Below are 9,488 nucleotides of genomic sequence, written 5' to 3'. Positions count from 1 at the left end.
GCTATGTTGCAAAACACAGTGAAATTTCTTATAAAAATACAAGATAAAAAATGCTCCTCACATATTTATATCTGGCATTGGTGCATCTAGTACAATGGGAAATAGCTTTGCCGTTAGTCTATTTAATGTGAAAGATCATGATAAATAATCTCTTCACTGTGCCATGGTCAAAATAAGCACCCATTAAGTATTTGCTGGATTTTATCCATAGTGAGGAAACGCAGGAGATTATCTCAACCTAGAGCAAAGTTTATCGTGGCTCCCAGAGTGATATGTTATCCTACATAGAAACTTAGTGGCATTCTCAACCTAATTATTTGTTTTCATTTATCTTTTTTTCCCTAAAGCCAGCATGTATTTTCCTTATTCTATATAGTGTCTTGAAATTTATATATTCAATTTAACATTTTTATTCAGAGTTAAAATACTTTCTTTTTAACTTAAGGTACTCAAACACAAGATTGTAAATCAATTAAAAGTGAAATTTCAGAAAAATAATCACTTGACTTTCAATAAGTATCTGTAGTAATAAGTATTCATTAGTGAAAAGAAAAATGCTACTTAAAATAAGACACGTGGTGTTTAACTTTTATCTCTGATAAATGATGATGCCTTTTAGTATATGTCAAGATAAATATACTTTCTTCAAAGAGGAGTCTGAAATGGGATTCTATAAGTGCTCAATATTAACTTCTGATGACATTAAGACTATCAGTGATTCAGATGACTTTGTGGAGGCAGTAAAGTATATTGAAAAAGCAAGGGTTTAGAAATTCAGATTCCTAATGAATAGCTCAGTTTTTTCATATGATAAATGAGAATAACAATGCCTACCTCAGAGAAATGTTGTGAGACTAAAGACACTGCAATGTGCTAGGAAGTCAATAAGTAGGGCTTATTATTATTATTATTATTATAATCATCATCATCATCATTATCTTTTGATCTGTCTGAGAGATGTTTGATTTTATTTCCAGTATGAAGTCATTAATTATATTAAACTGTTCACTAAAAGTGTGTGTTCTGTCTTTGGCAGCCATTGGGATCATCTAGGAAACTAAAACACACTAATGTCAGTGTCCCACACTCAGAAATTCTAAATTACTTGGTCTGGCATTCAGGAGTTTTAAAATATCCTCAGGCAATTCTAATATGCAGTCAAGATTGAGAATCAGCACTAAAATAATTCAACTCAAAATCAACATACAGAAATTAGTTGCATTTCTATACACTAACAACAAACATATCTGAAAAAGGAAACAATCCCATTTACAATTATATCAAAAACAAAATACTTAGGCATAAGCTTAACCAACAATGTGCACTGAAAACTATGACATTGATGAAAAAAATCAAAGAAGACACAAAGAAATGGAAAGATATTCTGTGTTTATGGATTGGAAGAATTAATACTGTTAAGATGTCCATACTACTCAAAGTCATCTGTAGACTCAATGCAATCCCTATCAATATTCCATTGTCATTTTTCACAGAAATAGAAAAAATAATCCTGAAGTTCGCGTAGAACCACAAAAGACCCCAAATAGCCAAAGCAATTCTGAGAAAGACGAACAAATCTGGAAGTATCACACTTCTTGATCAAAATATATTACAAAGCTATAGTAATCAGAACAGTATGGTACTGGCATAAAAATAGAAACATAGACCAGAATCAAGAGCCCAGAAATAAACCCTCACATATATGGTAACTAGTGTTTGACAAGGGAGCCAAGAATACTCTATGGGGAAAGGATAGTCTCTTCAATAAACGATGTTGGGAAAACTGGATAACCACATGCAGAAAAATGAAGTTGAATCCCTATCTTACACCACTAACAAAAATAAACTCGAAATGAATTAAAGACTTCAAAAAAGACCTGAAGCTGTAGAATTCCTAGAAGAAAACATAGAAAAAAGCTCCTTGACATTGACCTTGACAGTGATTTCCTGCATAAAATACCAAAGCACAAGCAACGAAAGCAAAAATAAATAAGCAGGACTACATCAAACTAAAAAGCATCTGTTCAGAAAAAGAAATGGTCAACAAAATGAAAAAGCAACCTATGGACTGAGAGAAAATATTTGTAAGCCATTTATCTAATAAGGGGTTAATATCCAAAATAAATAAGGAACTCATACAACTCAGTAGTGCAAAAATAAATAAATAAAAATGGGAAGAGGACCTGAATAGACATTTTTCCAAGAAAGACCTACAAATGGCCAACAGATACATGAAAATGTGCTCAACATCACTAATTATCAGGGAAACGTAAATCAAAGTCACAATGAGATATCACTCACCTCATACCTGTTAGAATGGCTGTTATCAAAAAGGCAAGAGATAACAAGTGTTGCAGAGGATATGGAGAAAAAGGAAACCTTGTGCATTGTTGTTGGGAATGCAAATTGGTACAACTACTATGAAAAAAGTAAAATATTAAAAATCGTATTATCCAGCAAACCCTCTTTTGGGTATATATCCAAAAGAAATGAAATCAGGATCTCAAAGAGATATATGTACTCCCATGTTCATTGCAACATTATTCACTATAGCCAGGATATGGAAACAACCTACATGTCCACCCACAGGTGAATGGATAAAGATGTGAGATATATATGATATTATTCAGCTATGAGAAAGAAGGAAACCCTGCCATTTATGACAACATGGATAAAACCTTGAGGGTATTATATTAGTAAAATAAGTCATACAGAAAAAGACAAATACTGTGTGATCTCACTTATATGTGGGATCTAAAAAAGCCAAACTCATAGAAACATAAAGTAGAATGGTGGTTGCCAGGGGCTGGGGGTAGGGGAAGTGGAGAGATGTTGGTTAAAAGATACAAAATTTCAGATAAGATGAATAAGTTCTGGAGATCTAATGTACAGCATGGTAACTATAGTTAGCAATACCATATTATATACTTGAAAGTTGCTAGGAGAGCAGATCTTAAACGTTCTCCCCGCACACACAAAAAGAAAATTACGTGAGGTGATGGAGGTGTTAGCTAACCTTATTGTGGCAATCATTTTATAATATACACTTGTATCAAATCTTCACATTGAATAGCTTAAACTTATACAATGTTACATGTCAATTATACCTCAATAAGGCTGGAAAAAAATACAGTAAAATAACTCGACTCAGCAATAGACATTCTTGTATACCATCAAACATTGCAATCAATATTCTAGTGACATTAGGACTTCTGGTTTAAGGTGGTGCCAACCTAAGCAGCCTCTGGTACACAATCCACCAACTGTCCATTTAAAATACCTATTTGGACATCTAAAATTATGCAAACTCATATTACAAAGGAAAATAAAAGTTTACCACATGCCAGAATCTTCCTGGAATTTTCACAAGTAAGAGTGCTGGGGGCCAAATTCACAAACACCGTGGCTTTCCCACTCTGTCCCACTTCTGAGTCAGAATAACACCTTTGGCTATTGAGTAGGTAGAAAAATGCTATATTGTTATTCTCTCTTCAGTGATGCAGAAGCTAGCTCTATCAGAAAATAAGGCAAAAACTACTTCCCCACAACCAAAACATTTCCCTTAAAAGACCAAAACTAAGTTTTACCTTCCCTCCAGCATCCGTGCATCGCGTTTTACGTCCATTCAGAGACCATTACATGGTTTTTGTAAAGAAGGGAAGTGATTAGGGTGCATTACTCTCTGAGAAGAATGTCCCTTTAGATGAAGTGTCCCAACAGGGCCAAGGAATGGTATGTGCTCTAAGACTACAATGCCCAGTATGAAGATCTCTAGTCACATGTGACTATTTAGATTTAAATTAATTAAAATTATACAAAGTTAAAACTTTAGTTCCTGAGTCATACTAGCCATATTTCCAGTACCCAATGGTCACACGTGACTAGTAGCTACTGTGCTCAGCAGTGCAGATTATAAACCATCTCTGTCATCAGAGGAAGTTCTGTTGGACAGTGCCACTCTAAGATAAAATCTTCAATAAAATATGGAATAGTAATAATACCAATTTCATAGAATTTTTAAAGCCTACCAAACAAAGACCACCAGGAACATAATTAAAGCCAATGTTTGTTGAGCTGGGTGCATAGGGAAGGAGGTATTTCAGAGGAACCCTGGGTTATTTCAAGAGGGAGCAGTTAAAGAGTACTTGCAGCATATGGGGGCTTGGATTAATCAAAGGATGGCCTTGACAGGGTAAGTTGCTGAAATAGTCCATGGCCTTTAAACACATGAGTTTGTGCAGAGATATTGCTCGATCGCTTTGTCCATGACCTTATCTCAGAACATACGGGTCTGAGTGAGCTCGTCATAAAAAAAGTTTGAACCTAGATCCCCTGTGATGCACAAGATGGTTCGGTGCAGTTTATTTGTTTTGCAGTTTTGAAAATTGTGCCTTCTGTCTCAGTTCTCAGTATCTCCCTCCCTCCACCACAGCCTAACTACCAGTAAGGACATTTTTCACTTTCTTGGCGATAGATCATTTTCTTTTGGGAATATGATCATTTTAGTTCTGCACCTCTTTTGAAAGTGTAGTACCTAACAAACTCTGAGGTAAAAAATGAATGAATTTTGAGGATCTAATGTACAGCATGGTGGCTATAGTTAATACCACTGTATTGTATATTTGAAATTTGCAAAAAACAAACAAACAAAAAAACCCAACAACTATATCTCAAAAGAAAAAGGGGAAGAAAAGAAATTTGCTAAGAGACTAAGAGAGTAGATAGATCTTGTGTTCTCACCAAAGAACAAAAACAAAAACAAAACAAAACTATGTGAAGTGATGAGTGAGTTAATTAACTTGACTGTGGTAATCATTTCACAATATGTATATATTACATACATATATAAAATCATTACACTGTACACTTTAAATATGTATAATTTTATTATATATCTCAATTTTAAAATAAAGTATGACAAAAATGATTTAAAATAAAAAAATAATAAAAAAGAAAGTATAGGATCTGAATCTATTAGAAAGGATTGAACATTTGTAATGGTAGTTGTTTTGAGAACTGTAGGCATTATACTTCCTAGCTATTTTTGTTGGATAATTATTTATTGAATCATCTGGTATGACAGTGACTATGCAGCAGTATTTAAGACTCTGGAGATTATGCACTTGGCAACTGTACCAGAGATAAACATGGACACAAGGATTATTATTAATGGTTGAAGCATGTTCCAAATGTCCCACAAACTACTTGGATTTTCCTTAGATGATCAAGTGTTTTTTCTCTTTAATTTGGATATGGGTTGTTTAGCTTTGCCAGTGACTAGAGAAGTGGTCCAGTATCTGGAAATTATCAAGGATAAGGGTGTTGGCATGAATGAGGGAGTAGAACCAGCAAGGGAGAATGAGATGGCTTAGAGGATAAAAAACAAATGTGCGAAGAAGCACAGTACTAGTGGCTTCTGGCCCCTGGTTTGGTGGGGAGGGATGGTTTTGAACCAAATCTGTTTACTTTATGAAGCCATATGCTTGTTCTAAGGATCTTGAGCTAGCTAGCTATTCCCATGAACCATCTGCTTCTGGAGATTCTTCAGCTTAATGTTTCCATTAAGTGTGGAAAAAATTTTAATGCTGGAGAATGGATGATGTTGTTTTATCTGGAAAACCTATCATTGGAATCTTAGTGCTGTGTTAGATGTTAACAGCACATGATAAGTTCTTTTCCGGTGAGGTTTAAGTGAAGTCTTTATGGTGATGGTGTTTCCAAAATACCTAAACACCTGATCTAATATGTTGAAGCTGATTAGATAGCTGGCAAGGAAGGCTGTTCATATCTTTTGGTGATAAAAATGAACATTTCATGATAATTTATTATATTACACTACAGTATTTGAATAGAGGAGAGTAGAATTCTCTTTTGAGGTATCACACAAAATTAACCTATAGCGATTTAGTCTTCTTCCTAGGAAGAAGAACATATGAACAGTGAGAACAGTGATAAATATCCAGTGTTTTAATTTATCCAAAAATATATACTATGAAAATCACCAATTGACATTTCCTATGTAAATCTGACAAAATCTTTATGTAGGCTGTTATTGTATCTATGTGTACCTATAGATACATACATCTACATTGTATCTGTATGGTTTCTTTAATATGAAGAGTACACAGTAATTGATACATATTTAGAACACATTTTATTTATACTTAACATAAAAATGCTGAATTTCTCTTTGAATTAGTCAACTTAAAAGAAATTTATCCTAATTTTAATGAAGAAAAAAGTTCTCATAATAATTTTGAGTTAATTAAAATTAAAATTGGCAGACAAATGGAGTCATTCCTATTACCCTTTCCTTTATAAAGGAGAAAATCTTTATGTTACCTGTATCTGTTGATGAATGCAAAGGTATTTCAGGGGTAAAAGCTATCATGACATTTTTATTATTCTAACTTTGGTGTCTAAATTTGAAAATGACAAAATCAAATAGAGTCATCATAGGAGACGAGATATGCTTAAGGCAAGCAATAGTTAAAGCAGTAAGTGTAAAACATCAGTTAGTGAAGGTCATCATTAAGAACTTAAACTTTTTCAAAAGTGAAAAGCTTTTTAAATTATTTAGAATACGTCAAAAGCAAAGATAGTTAGAATAATTTATTTTATTAAATAATTTTATTATCTAGGCACAGAATAATTTAGACATTTTTAACGGAAAGAAAATCCATTCTAGTTCAAGCTTTTAAAAATATCATCCATGATCAATTTGCAGATAAAGACCTGTAAATCTTTTTCTCTTTTGAATAAACCCATCAGTTTAAACAGCTTGGTAAAATTTTTAGCACATTTTTTTCCAACTCCTTTCTTATAGATATTCTAATCCCAAGCTAATAAAGTTTACTCTTCAGGAGAGATTTTCTACACTTTTAAAATATGCTAAAAATCTGTCTTTTATTATTTTTTTATTCTGACATAACCAGATATTTTTTACTTTAGGACAAAATTATTTCTTTTTTAAAAAAATAGTAAACCAAAATATATCCATTACTCTGTGGAAACATCCTCCACTATCACATACTTTTATTTTAAAATGAACACATATGTTAAAATAAATCAAATGTATTTGTGTTTTTTAACCTCTTAATTAAAGACTGCTCTACATGTATTAAATAATAACACAAATGTATTAAAATTATATGCTCAAGTATCTAAAGATTATTTCTCAGTAAAATCAAAATAATATTAAGATTTTAAACTGAGGGTCTTGACAAATCTTATGGTTTATAGCTTTATATAAATTTATCTCTTTTCATAAAGCCTCTACCTATTATGATACAATATACTTAAATATATAATATTCAATTTTATATCTTAAGGGATTAACTAGCAAAACCAATAAAGTAAATTTAGGGAATTCAAATTAGACTTTTTATGAAAAATAAAATCTAGCATAAACTAGAATATTTTGTTAACATTGTTTTTAATATGGTGGTGAAATCAAGGGAAAAACATAAAGCAGTACTTTTTAAAATTTTTTATTGGAGTATAGTTTATTTACAATGTTGTGTTAGTTTCAGGTGTACAGCAAAGTGAATCAGTTATACGTATACCTATATCCACTCTTTTTTTTTTTTTAGATTCTTTTCCCATATAGGCCATTACAGAGTATTAAGTAGAGTTCCCTGTGCTATAGAGCGGGTTCTTATTAGTTATCTCTTTTATATGTAGTAGTGTGTGTATGTCAGCCCCAATCTCCCAAGTTACCCTCCCTCCCAACCCCCATCTCCTGGTAACCATAAGTTTGTTTTCTACATCTGTGACTCTACTCCTGTTTTGTAAATAAGTTCATTTGTACCCTTTTTTTTTAGATTCCACATATAAGCAATATCATATGATGTTTGTCTTTCTGTGTCTGATTTACTTCACTCAGTATGACAATCTCTAAGTCCATCCATGTTGCTGCAAATGGCAATGGAATATTACTCAGCCATAAAAAAGAACAAAATGTAAAGCAGTTTTGAAACCTGAAATGATTAAATCAGCTATTTGCCCAAGGAATCATTTTGATAAGAATATTATATGAAATTTTAAAAAATATAATTTATAAATGTGTATACTTATAAGCCAAAAATTTAAATATTGTAAATCATAGATAAAAGCTCTTGGCGTTTTGCTTTCCTTCTTGTCTTGTTACCCAGAAACTAAGGCCACGTAGTTTGGGGTTTTTTTCAAGACCTAAATATATTGATGTTGTTTTTAAAAGTCAGCAAGAACTTGTTCCATTAAACCTGATTTCTGATATCTTTCCCTTTTGGTTAGATCTATCTAAATTAAACATTCCTAGAGTGACATATAGTGACAACTTTTTAAAGTAATTAGTGTTTAAAGTTTCCAATGAGATGGGGAAAAAATTAAATGAGCCAGCTACAAATATGGAAGGAGTCATTATAGATTGGGTGAAAGGGAGAGTCTGAGGGGTTTAAATACCCCTGTCAGCTAAGTGTAGACACCATGGCAGGACTTCTAGTTGAAAGTGCAGTGTCTAAATCTACTAAAAAGGTTTGTTTCTGTCCTCCTATCATTAGAGATAATTTTCCTTGCTGGTTTAAGGGGTTCGTTGGAAATTAGGTGCTGAAGTCTTGCTTGAAGCCTCTTTATTTTCCCACAGAAGCTTCAAGTTCCTTTTTCTTTTTGGTAGAGTTCAGGGCAGCCTAAAGAATGTATCCATGATAAGTCTAAACTTTTTTTAAAAAATAAATTTATTTATTTATTTATTTTTTGGGTGTGTTGGGTCTTCGTTTCTGTGCGAGGGCTTTCTCTAGTTGCGGCGAGCGGGGACCACTCTTCATCGCGGTGCGCGGGCCTCTCACTGTCGCGGCCTCTCTTGTTGCGGAGCACAGGCTCCAGACGCGCAGGCTCAGTAGTTGTGGCTCACGGGCCTAGTTGCTCCACGGCATGTGGGATCTTCCCAGGCCAGGGCTCGAACCCGTGTCCCCTGCATTGGCAGGCAGATTCTGAACCACTGCGCCACCAGGGAAGCCCAAGTCTAAACTTTTAAATAAACTTTTCTTTTAAAATTGTAGCTATTGGCAAATCTTTTAGGGGGACCGTTTTAGAATCCTAATTGCATTTGGAAGTTTTCCTATGTCAATTAAAAAAAATAAAGACCGATGGATAGTTAAGATTTTGTTTCCTTTTCTGTTCATGTCCAAAGTTCTCCAAAGTGGCCACTGTAAGTACAAATTGTCTTTGATTAAATTATGGGAGTAGGATTGACATATACACACTACCAAATGTAAAATAGATAGCTAGTGGGAAGCAGCTGCAGGGCACAGGAAGATCAGCTTGGTGCTTTGGGACCACCTAGAGAGGTGGGATAAGGAGGATGGGACAGAGACGCAAGAGGGAGGGGATATGGGGATATACGTATGCATATAGCTGATTCACTTTGTTATACAGCAGAAACTAACACAACACTGTAAAGCAATTATACTCCAATAAAGATGTTAAAATAAATAAATAAATAAATAAAT

Source organism: Balaenoptera musculus, chromosome 7 (assembly GCF_009873245.2).
Source record: "Balaenoptera musculus isolate JJ_BM4_2016_0621 chromosome 7, mBalMus1.pri.v3, whole genome shotgun sequence".
NCBI lineage: Eukaryota > Metazoa > Chordata > Mammalia > Artiodactyla > Balaenopteridae > Balaenoptera > Balaenoptera musculus.
This window is presented reverse-complemented; position numbering follows the sequence as displayed.